Source organism: Podarcis pityusensis (genome assembly GCF_964106645.2).
Source record: "Podarcis pityusensis genome assembly, chromosome: 5".
In the NCBI taxonomy this organism is placed as follows: domain Eukaryota; kingdom Metazoa; phylum Chordata; class Lepidosauria; order Squamata; family Lacertidae; genus Podarcis; species Podarcis pityusensis.
In genome coordinates this window covers 76,010,628-76,023,566 of record NC_138032.1, presented here as the reverse complement: position 1 = coordinate 76,023,566, position 12,939 = coordinate 76,010,628, and the positions used below count along the sequence as shown (strand labels likewise).

The following is a 12,939-nucleotide window of genomic DNA, read 5'->3' as shown; positions in this document are numbered from 1 at the left end:
TTGCCTTATTCAGAAGGGTAGAGCTCAAGCCCAATCCTTCATGGGTAGTAACTCATGGTTTCAAGGGAACTTACTCAAAGAAATGAGAGTACCTGGGATGGCAGCTTAAATATTTCTCTTCCAGAGGTTTTCAGATATGTGTCTGCAAGCCCTGCCCCACATAACTGATCACATGATGCATTGCACGCACAGCATTTGAATGGCAATGTCCATCAACTTTGGGGGATTGGCCCCCTTAAATATTTTATGGGGGGGGGGCAAAGGGATCTTGGCCCCTAGGAGTTGGCTCCTATGCCCTCCAAGCTGCTCCTCACATGCATGATAATCATTTGTGTGACTTAGGCATCCGTTTCACCAAACCTTGCCCTTTGTCCTCAAAAGTTTCTTTTGTAAGTGAGCAAGTTTTCTAGGTGTCATGAAACCTGACTCAGAGCCAGGCCCCTCTGTTGAGATTCTCCCTCTGAATTTCGCACATCTCCCCCATTCCTAGGCTTGGGGTGAGGAGGCAGGGAGGCATCATAGCAGTAAGGGGGGTAAGCATCATAGCAGATATTGTCAGGTGTGCAGGAAAGTCAGGCCTTGTTTCTGAGGCACTGACAGCATCTCAGGAGGCAACAGGAGATCCAGCCCCCAAGAAGGCACACCTAACTTCAGGACAGGAGTTCTCAGCAGGGCAGGTATGAATGTGAGTAGCTGAACTTTCCCCACCTCTGTTGGGGAAATATGGTGGGCAGACAGGGCTTGTTGTTGTGATGACTTCATGCTCCTGCGCAGTCTTGGTTTGCAGCTCTTGATTTTGGAATCCTGGCCCCCTAGACTCGTCCCTGAACTGCATTTATGGAACCCTGAAGCTCCTCCCCAATGCTAGTTTGGTCCTTGCTCCATCTTTGGCACCTAAGGGTGTATAGACTGGTTCCTGCTCTTTTGTTGCAAAGTTTCCATCATCTCTGCCTGCTGAGATAAAGCTTGGCTCCTTTACACAGAAAAAGGTGCACTTGCTATTATTCCTGGGGAGGAGGAGGCCAGCAGAACCCCGTACACAAATGCAGCAAGGCTTCCATACAGTGCACAAGTCGTTGAAAAGGCACTTCAATTATATAAAGGGAAGAAGACAGAAGTTGTACACAAGGGGGAATTAGTGTTCCAAATCCATCTTCCTATTCCATCACCATCATTTGCAATTTGCTACAGGCAGTGTGGTATGTAAGCAAACTGATGCCTAGCAATCAATTTCTGGCACACCTTAACCATCAATGAATTAGACCAATAGAAACCAACTTTGTTTCCCCAGTCAAACATCTCTTAAATCAACCACCTCCTTAATGGGTGTTGATGAGTTATTAACACTTTTGAGAAGACTGATCTCATTTCAATAGCATGGATTGGGTGGTAATGGCTTTTTAAAATATTATCTCACAGCAAGCTAACACTCAAAGGATTGACTTAAGCAGCAGAAAGTGAGCCAGAAGATCTAATGTGCATTACTGCTGGAATGGAATTCATAAAGATTGCTTCCCGCCCCCCACCCCCGTGGTGCTGTGACATCCCCTGCATTTACTAATGGATAAAGGATTGACATTGTCCCAAAGCACTGGGACCTCTCAGCTCACTAGGAAGCTGAGGGTCATCTGACACATTATGTAAAGGTAAACATAGGCCTACCATAGGGCAGGTGCTGAACTGAGAACTGTAGCCAGTTAGTGCTCCCTGATAGATAGATTTGTTTACAGTGGTACCTCGGGTTACATATGCTTCAGCTTACATACGCTTCAGGTTACAGACTCCTCTAACCCAGAAATAGTGCTTCAGGTTAAGAACTTTGCTTCAGGATGAGAACAGAAATTGTGCTCCGGCGGCGCGGTGGTAGCAGGAGGCCCCATTAGCTAAAGTGGTACTTCAGGTTAAGAACAGTTTCAGGTTAAGAACGGACCTCCGGAATGAATTAAGTACTTAACCCGAGATACCACTGTATTTAAGACCACTTATATACCACTTAATATTTAAAAAATCCCCAAGTAGTGTACAGTCTAAAAAACAAACAGGACATCATTAAAACAGAAGCACAACCTAAAACCCACAAAGCAATGATACAAAAGCATATAAAAGAGAACAAAACGAAAATTAAGACGATTCAAACATGTAAAACAGAGCCAGGGATCTTGTGGGTCAGGGAAAGCAACTTCTGCAATTTCTTTCCTTCAACATCCACATGCAGACTGGTCAATTACAGCAACAGGGTGAAATAAACGTGTATATAGTCTACTTCCTGGATGGGGAAGTTGTAACTCTCTGGATGTTACTGGACTGCAAGTCCCATTGCTTCTGGCCTTTGGCTATGCTTCCAGAGGATGATGAGAGTTGGAGTCCCACACCATCTGAAGGGGCTGCAGGTTCCCTTCCCCTGATATAGATCTTCGGTGTCTGTAAGGAGACTTAAATTCCATTTGAGCTGCGAGGAAAGCAAAGTTGGTGGCTCAGAGTAGGAGTTTGTCCCTGTGAATGAGGAAATCTAATGAGCTGCAGTGCTGGAATGATGTGGAAGATGCATACGTCTCAAAAATTTGACAGGCAAACAATGGAAGGTGACAAGCTGAACTATGAGGCACACCTCCCTCTTTCACTAGATTAATGAGAAATCCCTGCTTTGTGTTCTCTTCCCACTGCTGAGTAATTTAACTGAAAGCTATCACTTCCTGTACATTTCTTGAAATACCCTGTATAATTTACAGGAAAGCTTTATGCCTGCTATGGCAGTCCTAAAAGGGTTGCATATATATATGAGGGGCATATGCATTTCTATCAAATTTCTGGGAGTAATATATATCCAGCAGAACCCAAGAGACTCATCTCTGTTAATTTACTGAGGACCCCCCCCCAAAAAAAAAACTAGAACAAGTCTTACATTTATTAGCCTTTGAGAAGTGTGGCTACCATTTCCAGATCTCCATTTCTTTACCATTATTGGGAAAACCCTCAATTAGTGAAAATCTTATAATTGGATTTGCTCGGAAAAAATCAAAGTTTTGGAGCTATTTTTAAGGGGAATTGTCAAAAACGACACTGTCAACAGGGGTTGCCACATGTCCCAATTTTCCTGGACGTTTCAGCAATTTCTACCCAGACTCTGTTTCCAATGGAAATTCCAGATGTATGGCAACCCTAGCTAATTGGGTAATATGTGCACCTCCAAGCTGTTGACAGAGTCCTAGAACCGGAGCCAATAAACATCAATGCTCACCAACATTCCAGCAACAACTTTACTTCCATGCCATTTCCAAGGAGCTCTAGATGGCATTACAATAGTCATCCTTGGAGTCAAAAGGGAATAGGTTATGGTTGTTGGCCACACATGTCCACCCCACTTCTTTACAAAGAACTGGCATCACTCTGCAGGTATAGGAAGCCCACAATATTCTGGAACTAACATCCCTAGATGTCCATTGTCTGCTGTCTTCTAAACCTGCCATGCTAGAAAGCTGCTGTCAACCAGTGAACTCATAGGAAAAGGGGACAACCCTACAATCACCTTTTGCATATATTTTATGCATTTCCATAACTTCCTCTCCTAACATAAGAACTATGCACTTCATCTCTTAAATGTGCAGCTATGTATTTCATTCCCAGAGCTTCTGGGGCCCCTTTTTATCACATTCTAAGGTGAAGGTTTTCTGTGAGTGCCCATATTCTTAATCGGAACTTTGAGGTCTAAGACCTTCACTTCTAAAGTAATGTTCTGATGCACAGCACACACAAAATTGTTTTAGCGTTTATGATGTTCTTTCTACCTTCTGATTCCAGTTCTGAAGTTACGTTAAATATGACAAGCTGTATTAGAAAGGAACAGATGGAACTTGCTTCAGCAGAATGTGATGGGTCCCTCTTACTATTGAAATGTTTATAATGCTCACTCATGTTTATGAATGTTGTTTAGTCATTTAGTCGTGTCTGACTCTTCGTGACCCCCATGGACCAGAGCACGCCAGGCACTCCTGTCTTCCACTGCCTCCCGCAGTTTGGTCAGACTCATGTTTGTAGCTTCGAGAACACTGTCCAACCATCTTGTCCTCTGTTGTCCCCTTCTCCTTGTGCCCTCCATCTTTCCCAACATCAGGGTCTTTTCCAGGGAGTCTTCTCTTCTCATGAGGCGGCCAAAGTATTGGAGCCTCAGCTTCACGATCTGTCCTTCCAGTGAGCGCTCAGGGCTAATTTCCTTAAGAATGGATGCGTTTGATCTTCTTGCAGTCCATGGGACTCTCAAGAGTCTCCTCCAGCACCATAATTCAAAATCATCAATTCTTCGGCGATCAACCTTCTTTATGGTCCAGCTCTCACTTCCATACATCACTACCGGGAAAACCATGGCTTTAACTATACGGACCTTTGTTGGCAAGGTGATGTCTCTGCTTTTTAAGATGTTGTCTAGGTTTGCCATCGCCTTTCTCCCAAGGAGCAGGCGTCTTTTAATTTCGTGACTGCTGTCACCATCTGCAGTGATCATGGAGCCCAAGAAAGTAAAATCTCTCACTGCCTCCATTTCTTCCCCTTCTATTTGCCAGCAGGTGATGGGACCAGTGGCCATGATCTTCATTTTTTTGATGCTGAGCTTCAAACCATATTTTGCGCTCTCCTCTTTCACCCTCATTAAAAGGTTCTTTAATTCCTCCTCACTTTCTGCCATCAAGGTTGTATCATCTGCATATCTGAGGTTATTGATATTTCTTCCGGCGATCTTAATTCCGGCTTGGGATTCATCCAGCCCAGCCTTTCGCATGATGAATTCTGCATATAAGTTAAATAAGCAGGGAGACAATATACAGCCTTGTCGTACTCCTTTCCCAATTCTGAACCAGTCAGTTGTTCCATATCCAGTTCTAACTGTAGCTTCTTGTCCCACATAGAGATTTCTCAGGAGACAGATGAGGTGATCAGGCACTCCCATTTCTTTAAGAACTTGCCATAGTTTGCTGTGGTCGACACAGTCAAAGGCTTTTGCATAGTCAATGAAGCAGAAGTAGATGTCTTTCTGGAACTCTCTAGCTTTCTCCATAATCCAGCGCATGTTTGCAATTTGGTCTCTGGTTCCTCTGCCCCTTCGAAATCCAGCTTGCACTTCTGGGAGTTCTCGGTCCACATACTGCTTAAGCCTGCCTTGTAGAATTTTAAGCATAACCTTGCTAGCGTGTGAAATGAGTGCAATTGTGCGGTAGTTGGAGCATTCTTTGGCACTGCCCTTCTTTGGGATTGGGATGTAGACTGATCTTCTCCAATCCTCTGGCCACTGCTGAGTTTTCCAAATTTGCTGGCATATTGAGTGTAGCACCTTAACAGCATCATTGTTTAAAATTTTAAATAGTTCAGCTGGAATATCATCACTTCCACTGGCCTTGTTATTAGCAGTGCTTTCTAAGGCCCATTTGACTTCACTCTCCAGGATGTCTGGCTCAAGGTCAGAAACCACACTACCTGGGGTATGCAAGACATCCATTTCTTTCTGGTATAGTTCCTCTGTGTATTCTTGCCACCTCTTCTTGGTGTCTTCTGCTTCTGTTAGGTCCTTTCCACTTTTGTTTTTTATTATGGTAATCTTTGTATGAAATGTTCCTTTCATATCTCCAATTTTCTTGAGCAGATCTCTGGTTTTTCCCATTCTATTGTTTTCCTCCATTTCTTTGCATTGCTCGTTTAAGAAGGCCTTCTTGTCTCTTCTTGCTATTTTTTGGAAATCTGCATTCAATTTCCTGTATCTTTCACTATCTCCCTCGCATTTTGCTTGCCTTCTCTCCCCCGCTATTTGTAAGGCCTCGTTGGACAGCCACTTTGCTTTCTTGCATTTCCTTTTCGTTGGGATGGTTTTAGTTGCTGCCTCCTGTATAATGTTACGAGCCTCCATCCATAGTTCTTCAGGCACTCTGTCCACCAAATCTAAATCCTTAAACCTGTTCCTCACTTCCACTGTGTATTCATAAGGGATTTGACTTAGATTGTATCTTACCGGCCCAGTGGTTTTTCCTACTTTCTTCAGTTTAAGCTTGAATTTTGCTATAAGAAGCTGATGATCTGAGCCACAGTCAGCTCCAGGTCTTGTTTTTGCTGACTGTATAGAGCTTCTCCATCTTTGGCTGCAGATAATATAATCAATCTGATTTCGATGCTGCCCATCTGGTGATGTCCATGTGTAGAGTCGTCTCTTGTGTTGTTGGAAAAGAGTGTTTGTAATGACCAGCTTGTTCTCTTGGCAGAACTCTATTAGCCTTTGCCCTGCTTCATTTTGAACTCCAAGGCCAAACTTGCCAGTTGTTCCTTTTATCTCTTGACTCCCTACTTTAGCATTCCAATCCCCTATAATGAGAAGAACATCCTTCTTTGGTGTCATTTCTAGAAGGTGTTGTAAGTCTTCATAGAATTGGTCAATTTCAGTTTCTTCAGCACCAGTGGTTGGTGCATAAACTTGGATTACTGTGTTGTTTAAAGGTCTGCCTTGGATTCGTATCGAGATCATTCTATCATTTTTGAGATTGCATCCCAGTACAGCTTTCACCACTCTTTTGTTGACTATGAGGGCCACTCCATTTCTTTTACGGGATTCTTGCCCACAGTAGTAGATATGATGGTCATCCGAACTGAATTCACCCATTCCCGTCCATTTTAGTTCACTGATGCCCAGGATGTCAATATTTATTCTTGCTATCTCATTTTTTACCACATCCAACTTACCCAGGTTCATGGTTCTTACATTCCAGGTTCCTATACAATATTTTTCTTTACAGCATTGGACTTTCCTTTCCCTTCCAGGCATATCCGCAACTGAGCGTCCTTTCGGCTTTGGCCCAGCCGCTTCATCAGCTCTGAATCTACTTGTACTTGTCCTCCGCTCTTCCTCAGTAGCATGTTGGACGCCTTCCGACCTGAGGGGCTCATCTTCCAGCGTCATAACTTTTATATGCCTGTTGTCTTTGTCCATGGAGTTTTCTTGGCAGGGATACTGGAGTGGCTTGCCAGTTCCTGCTCCAGGTGGATCACGTTTGGTCAAAACTCTCCACTATGACCTGTCCATATTGGGTGGCCCTGCACGGCATAGCTCATAGCTTCTCTGAGTTATTCAAGCCCCTTCACCACGGCAAGGCAGTGATCCATGAAGGGGACGTTTATGAATAGTGCTCCTCTTTTGCATTTCTCTCCTTCAGGCACTGATATGGTATGATTTCAGGAAAGTCACGTAGGCTTGGGAAAGAAAAGTTTTATATCGTTCTAATATTTGCAAAATAAAATAAAAACTTAAAAAGCAAAAGTTTCCAAGTTTTCAAAAATGTGGGGATAAGTTAGGTTGCAAAAAGGTACTCGGAAGCCCCAAGAATCAGAATATAGCTGTGAATTTTGAAAGGCAGTTCTTAACTGCCAGTGACGTGGTCCACTTCTCACACATGGTGAAACAGACTCTTGCCTACAAGATCTGATGCCATGAAATAATTAGCTAGGGTAGCAAGCAGACTGGAACACAGCCTGGTAGAGGCTCAGTAAATCTCCCACTTTGTGGCCTGTTTGGGATTGCAAAAGCAGGCAAAGGATCAGGGAGGCCAGAAGAGGTGGCTAGGGAGTGGGTCACATACTGGCTTGGTCTAGCCACTGATGGGCAACAGTAGCTCAGGGTGGTGGGGTAAGGAAATTGGGCGGGAGGCCCTGCAATATAACAACACAGCTGGAATTTCCCCTTCTGCTTCCTCTTATTGAAACTCAACTATTTCCCCTAGGAGTGGCTTCACTAAGGAAATAAAAGCAATAGCTACTTTTTCTCTGTGCATGCAGACAGATGGAATTGTCAACAGCTCCTGTTTCCAGGATTAATCCACACCCCTTTTCCAGCATTGCTATTGCTGCTGCCTGTTCCTCAGTCACTCCCTTTTTCTTTCTTTCTCTAAGCTGTGCAGCACTCCACTGCAGAAAGCAAATGGACTGGAAAAAACCTTCTGCTCTTAGTATTCAGGCCGACTTTTGTCTTTTCTCTTCCTTTCACCCCCCACCCCACCCCATGTAAAGACCTGAATTGCATTAGCTCTTAATTACCGCACTTGTTAGCACAAGTGGCTTTCTCCTTCGGAGGCTGTTCTTTCACCACTCGGAAATAATGAGAAATTGCGAAGGATGAAGGAAGGGAAAACTCAGAATCTTGCAGCTTCATCAGGAGAAGCAGCAGGGCCCTGGACAAAGTCCAAAGCTACTTCAGTCATAGCAGGAAAAAGATGTGCCATTCTCCCATTCGTGGGGAAATGGCTCCATGGGTTAAATCCCAAGGCAAGATGGGTTGTCTCTGAAGTTGAAGCAGGAGGCTGCATGACTCAGAGCAGAACACCTGAAGTGCTTTGTGGCAACTCAGCAATTCAGGTATATAAATATTTAAAAGCTTCACGAAGCATCTACGAAAAGTGGAGCTGTGTCCCCAAGTGTACCTCATAAGGAAAATGGTGATGGTGGGGAGAGGGAAGCAGCCTTGAAAAATAAAAACATAGACCAAATGGAGCAAACAGCACGCAGACCTAGTGGTGGGAGGAAAAAATCCTTAAATAAGAGACACAAGGGAATGATTAATGGACTTCAATGTCTGTACACTAATGCGCAAAGCATGGGAAATAAACAAGATGAGCTTGAGCTCTTGGTACAGCAAACTAAATATGACATAATAGGCATCACTGAAACCTGGTGGGATAAGTCCCACGATTGGAATGTAATAATGGAGGGATACAATCTATTTCAGAGAAACAGACCAGACAAGAAAGGAGGAGGAGTGGCGTTATATGTCAGGGATGTGTATATCTGTGAAGAGATCCAAGATTTAGAACCTCAAAGCCAAAGTGAGAGCATTTGAGTCAAAATTAAGGGAGAGAAGAATAACAGTGACCTCATTGTGGGAGTTTACTATAGATCCCCAAGCCAAACGGGGAACATAGATGATGCCTTCCTGGAACAGATGGCCAAGCATGCAAAAGGAAGGGAGATAGTAGTAATGGGGGACTTCAATTACCCGGATATTTGTTGGATGTCAAACTCAGCCAAGAGCATAAGGTCAAACAGATTCCTCACTGGCCTTGCAGACAACTTCGTTGTCCAGAAAGTGGGAGAAGCAACAAGAGGAACAGCCATTTTAGATCTGGTCCTAACCAATGTTGATGTCCTGGTTAGTGGGGTAGAAGTGGAAGGATCATTAGGAGTGAGTGATCATGCTCTTCTGAAGTTTACTATACAGCGGAAAGGAGCAGCCAAGCATACTAGGACTCAATTTCTTGACTTTAAGAAAGCCGACTTCATAAAACTTAGGGAAGTGCTGGGTGAGATCCCATGGACAGTAATACTAAAAGGAAAGGGAGTTCATGATGGCTGGGAGTTTGTTAAGAGGGAGATAGTAAAAGCACAACTTCAGGCAATACTAATGAGACGGAAACAAGGAAGGTGCCTAAAGAAGCCAGGGTGGCTATCTAAAGAACTTTTAACTGAGTTAAGATTAAAAAAGGATGTGTAAAAAAAATGGAAAAGGGGGGGGAACCACCAAAGAGGAATTCAAACAAATAGCCAGCACGTGTAGACACAAAGTCAGAAAAGCTAAAGCACAGAATGAACTCAGGCTTGCTAGAGAGGTTAAAAGCAACAAAAAAGGCTTTTATGGGTATGTTCGTAGCAAAAGGAAGAACAAAGAAACAGTGGGGTCACTCAGAGGAGAAGATGGTGAAATGCAAACAGGGGACACAGAAAGGGCTGAACTCCTCAATGCCTTCTTTGCCTCAGTCTTCTCCGATAAAGAAAACAATGCCCAACCTGAAGAATTTGGAGCAAATGATTCAGCAGAGGAAACACAGCCCAGAATAACTAAGGAGATAGTACAAGAATACTTGGCTAGTTTAGATGTATTCAAGTCTCCAGGGCCAGATGAACTGCATCCAAGAGTATTAAAAGAACTGGCAGATGTTATCTCAGAACCACTGGCAGTCATCTTTGAGAATTCCTGGAGAACAGGCGAAGTCCCAGCAGACTGGAGGAGGGCAAATGTTGTCCCTATTTTCAAAAAGGGGAAAAGAGAGGACCCAAATAATTACCGCCCAGTCAGTCTGACATCAATACCAGGGAAGATTCTGGAGCAGATCATTAAGCAAACAGTCTGTGAGCACCTAGAAAGGAATGCTGTGATCACCAATAGTCAGCATGGATTTCTGAAAATTAAGTCATGTCAGACTGACCTGATCTCGTTTTTTGACAGAATTACAAGCCTGGTAGATGAAGGGAATGCAGTGGATGTAGCCTACCTTGATTTCAGCATTTGACAAGGTGCCCCATGATATTCTTGTAAAGAAGCTGGTAAAATGCGGTCTTGACTATGATACCACTCAGTGGATTTGTAACTGGCTGACTGACCGAACCCAAAGAGGGCTCATCAATGGTTCCTCTTCATCCTGGAGAAGAGTGACTAGTGGGGTGCCACAGGGTTCTGTCTTGGGCCCGGTCTTATTCAACATCTTTATCAACTACTTGGATGATGGACTCAAGGGCATCCTGATCAAATTTGCAGATGACACCAAATTGGGAGGGGTGGCTAACACCCCAAAGGACAGGATCACACTTCAAAACAACCTTGACAGATTAGAGAACTGGACAAAAACAAACAAGATGAATTTTAACAGGGAGAAATGTAAAGTATTGCACTTGGGCAAAAAAAATGAGAGGCACAAATACAAGATGGGTGACACCTGGCTTGAGAGTAGTACATGTGAAAAGGATCTAGGAGTCTTGGTTGACCACAAACTTGACATGAGCCAACAGTGTGACGTGGCAGCTAAAAAAGCCAATGCAATTCTGGGCTGCATCAATAGGAGTATAACATCTAGATCAAGGGAAGTAATAGCGCCACTGTATTCTGCTCTGGTCAGACCTCACCTGGAGTACTGTGTCCAGTTCTGGGCACCACAGTTCAAGAAGGACACTGAGAAACTGGAACGTGTCCAGAGGAGGGCAACCAAAATGGTCAAAGGCCTGGAAACGATGCCTTATGAGGAACGGCTAAGGGAGCTGGGCATGTTTAGCCTGGAGAAGAGGAGGTTAAGGGGTGATATGATAGCCATGTTCAAATATATAAAAGGATGTCACATAGAGGAGGGCGAAAGGTTGTTTTCTGCTGCTCCAGAGAAGCGGACACGGAGCAATGGATCCAAACTACAAGAAAGAAGATTCCACCTAAACATTAGGAAGAACTTCCAGATAGTAAGAGCTGTGGAAGAGACAGTGGAATTTGCTGCCAGGAGTGTGGTGGAGTCTCCTTCTTTGGAGGTCTTTAAGCAGAGGCTTGACAACCATATGTCAGGAGTGCTCTGATGGTGTTTCCTGCTTGGCAGGGGGTTGGACTCGATGGCCCTTGTGGTCTCTTCCAACTCTATTATTCTATGATTCTATGATTCTATGATTCCATGTCTCTAGTTTAAGGGAAATGTCTTGATCAAGAAAGGGAGTTATTTCATGACTGTGCTCCTCAGTCCCAGTGCATCTCTGAGCAGGACTTGCATCTCTAAGGAAGATGCCACGATGGGATGGGGGAGGGAGTGAAGGGAGAGCTCTGTTTTGACTGAACGGTCAAGCTTGTAATCACAGGGGATGATATTATCCAGAAATCAAATTCTGTTTTTGTCTTCCCATCCCAAAACCAACTTTAAAGAGGCCTGACATTTTATTTTATTTTTTTTAAAAAAACAACCTTGGATGTATTTGAGTGTGATTTGGGAAGTTTCTTACCATTCTCACGTCAACAATTTTCAGACCAATTACCCACAAAATAGCACAGGAGATTAAGTGATGCCTTTTTCATCCTCCTGAAACAGTATTGCCTGCCCTTTCCAAGAAAAAAACTACTGCAGCTATTATTTTGAAATTGGGCAGGATTCATATCCTCAGAAAGAATGACCATGCCTGTAAATTTCATCTAATTCCACCCAAAAATAAAGACGTTGGAGATTGGTGTGTGTGTGTTTCTTTATTAAACTTTTTTTTCATACTACAGTAAGATATAGACAACTAACATAAATAGAAAATGAATAACCAAAAACAGCTACAAAAAGTACAAATTGTTGTTGTTGTTGTTTAGTCGTTTAGTCGTGTCCGACTTTTCGTGACCCCATGGACCAGAACACTTTCCAACCATCTTGTCCTCTGTCGACCCCTTCTTCTTGTGCCCTCAATCTTTCCCAACATCAGGGTCTTTTCCAGGGAGTCTTCTCTTCTCATGAGGTGGCCAAAGTATTGGAGCCTCAGCTTCAGGATCTGTCCTTCCAGTGAGCACTCAGGGCTGATTTCCTTAAGAATAGATGGGTTTGATCTTCTTGCAGTCCATGGGACTCTCAAGAGTCTCCTCCAGCACCATAATTCAAAATCATCAATTCTTCGGCGATCAGCCTTCTTTATGGTCCAGCTCTCACTTCCATACATCACTACTGGGAAAACCATAGCTTTAACTATATGGACCTTTGTTGGCAAAGTACAAATAAAATAGGTAAAATACAGTGTCCTCTCTTGAAGGTAGTTCTTAACCCTTACCACCCACAGAAGGTAGCAGTCCCTCCCAGCTCTCACCTGGGAGTTTTCCTTTTCCTCTCACCCTGAAAGATCAACATTTCCCTGCTACTTCTGCAAGCTTTGAGAACTCATATTCTGGCACCTGCTAAAAGTAAACCTGCCTAGGCATAATAGTGATGCGTGCCTCCAATTTTTAACGCAAGAGAAATGCAAAACCCCAGTATGCCTCACTCCGTTTTCAGAAGTTTGGGAAATGAGAGTCTTCTGCTTGCTACTGGGATGCTCTGATTAACATGAATATGAATTCCTTAGAGGGGAAAGATAATCAAAACCACTTCAGGAGGCCAAAGAAAACCCCCCAAAGGGATTGCCTTTTCCTATAATTATTTTATCCTG

General features: G+C 43.6%; 1 long non-coding RNA gene across 1 annotated transcript in view; it reads right to left on the bottom strand.

The window, feature by feature from the left end:
* Positions 1–12,435, bottom strand: part of LOC308477012 — a 62,654-nt gene extending 50,219 nt beyond the window's left edge. Inside the window, exon 1 of the long non-coding RNA XR_013986342.1 lies at positions 12,189–12,435. This is a non-coding gene — a long non-coding RNA (uncharacterized lncRNA). The remainder of the gene's footprint in view (positions 1–12,188) is intronic.
* Positions 12,436–12,939: the final 504 nt, after the last annotated feature.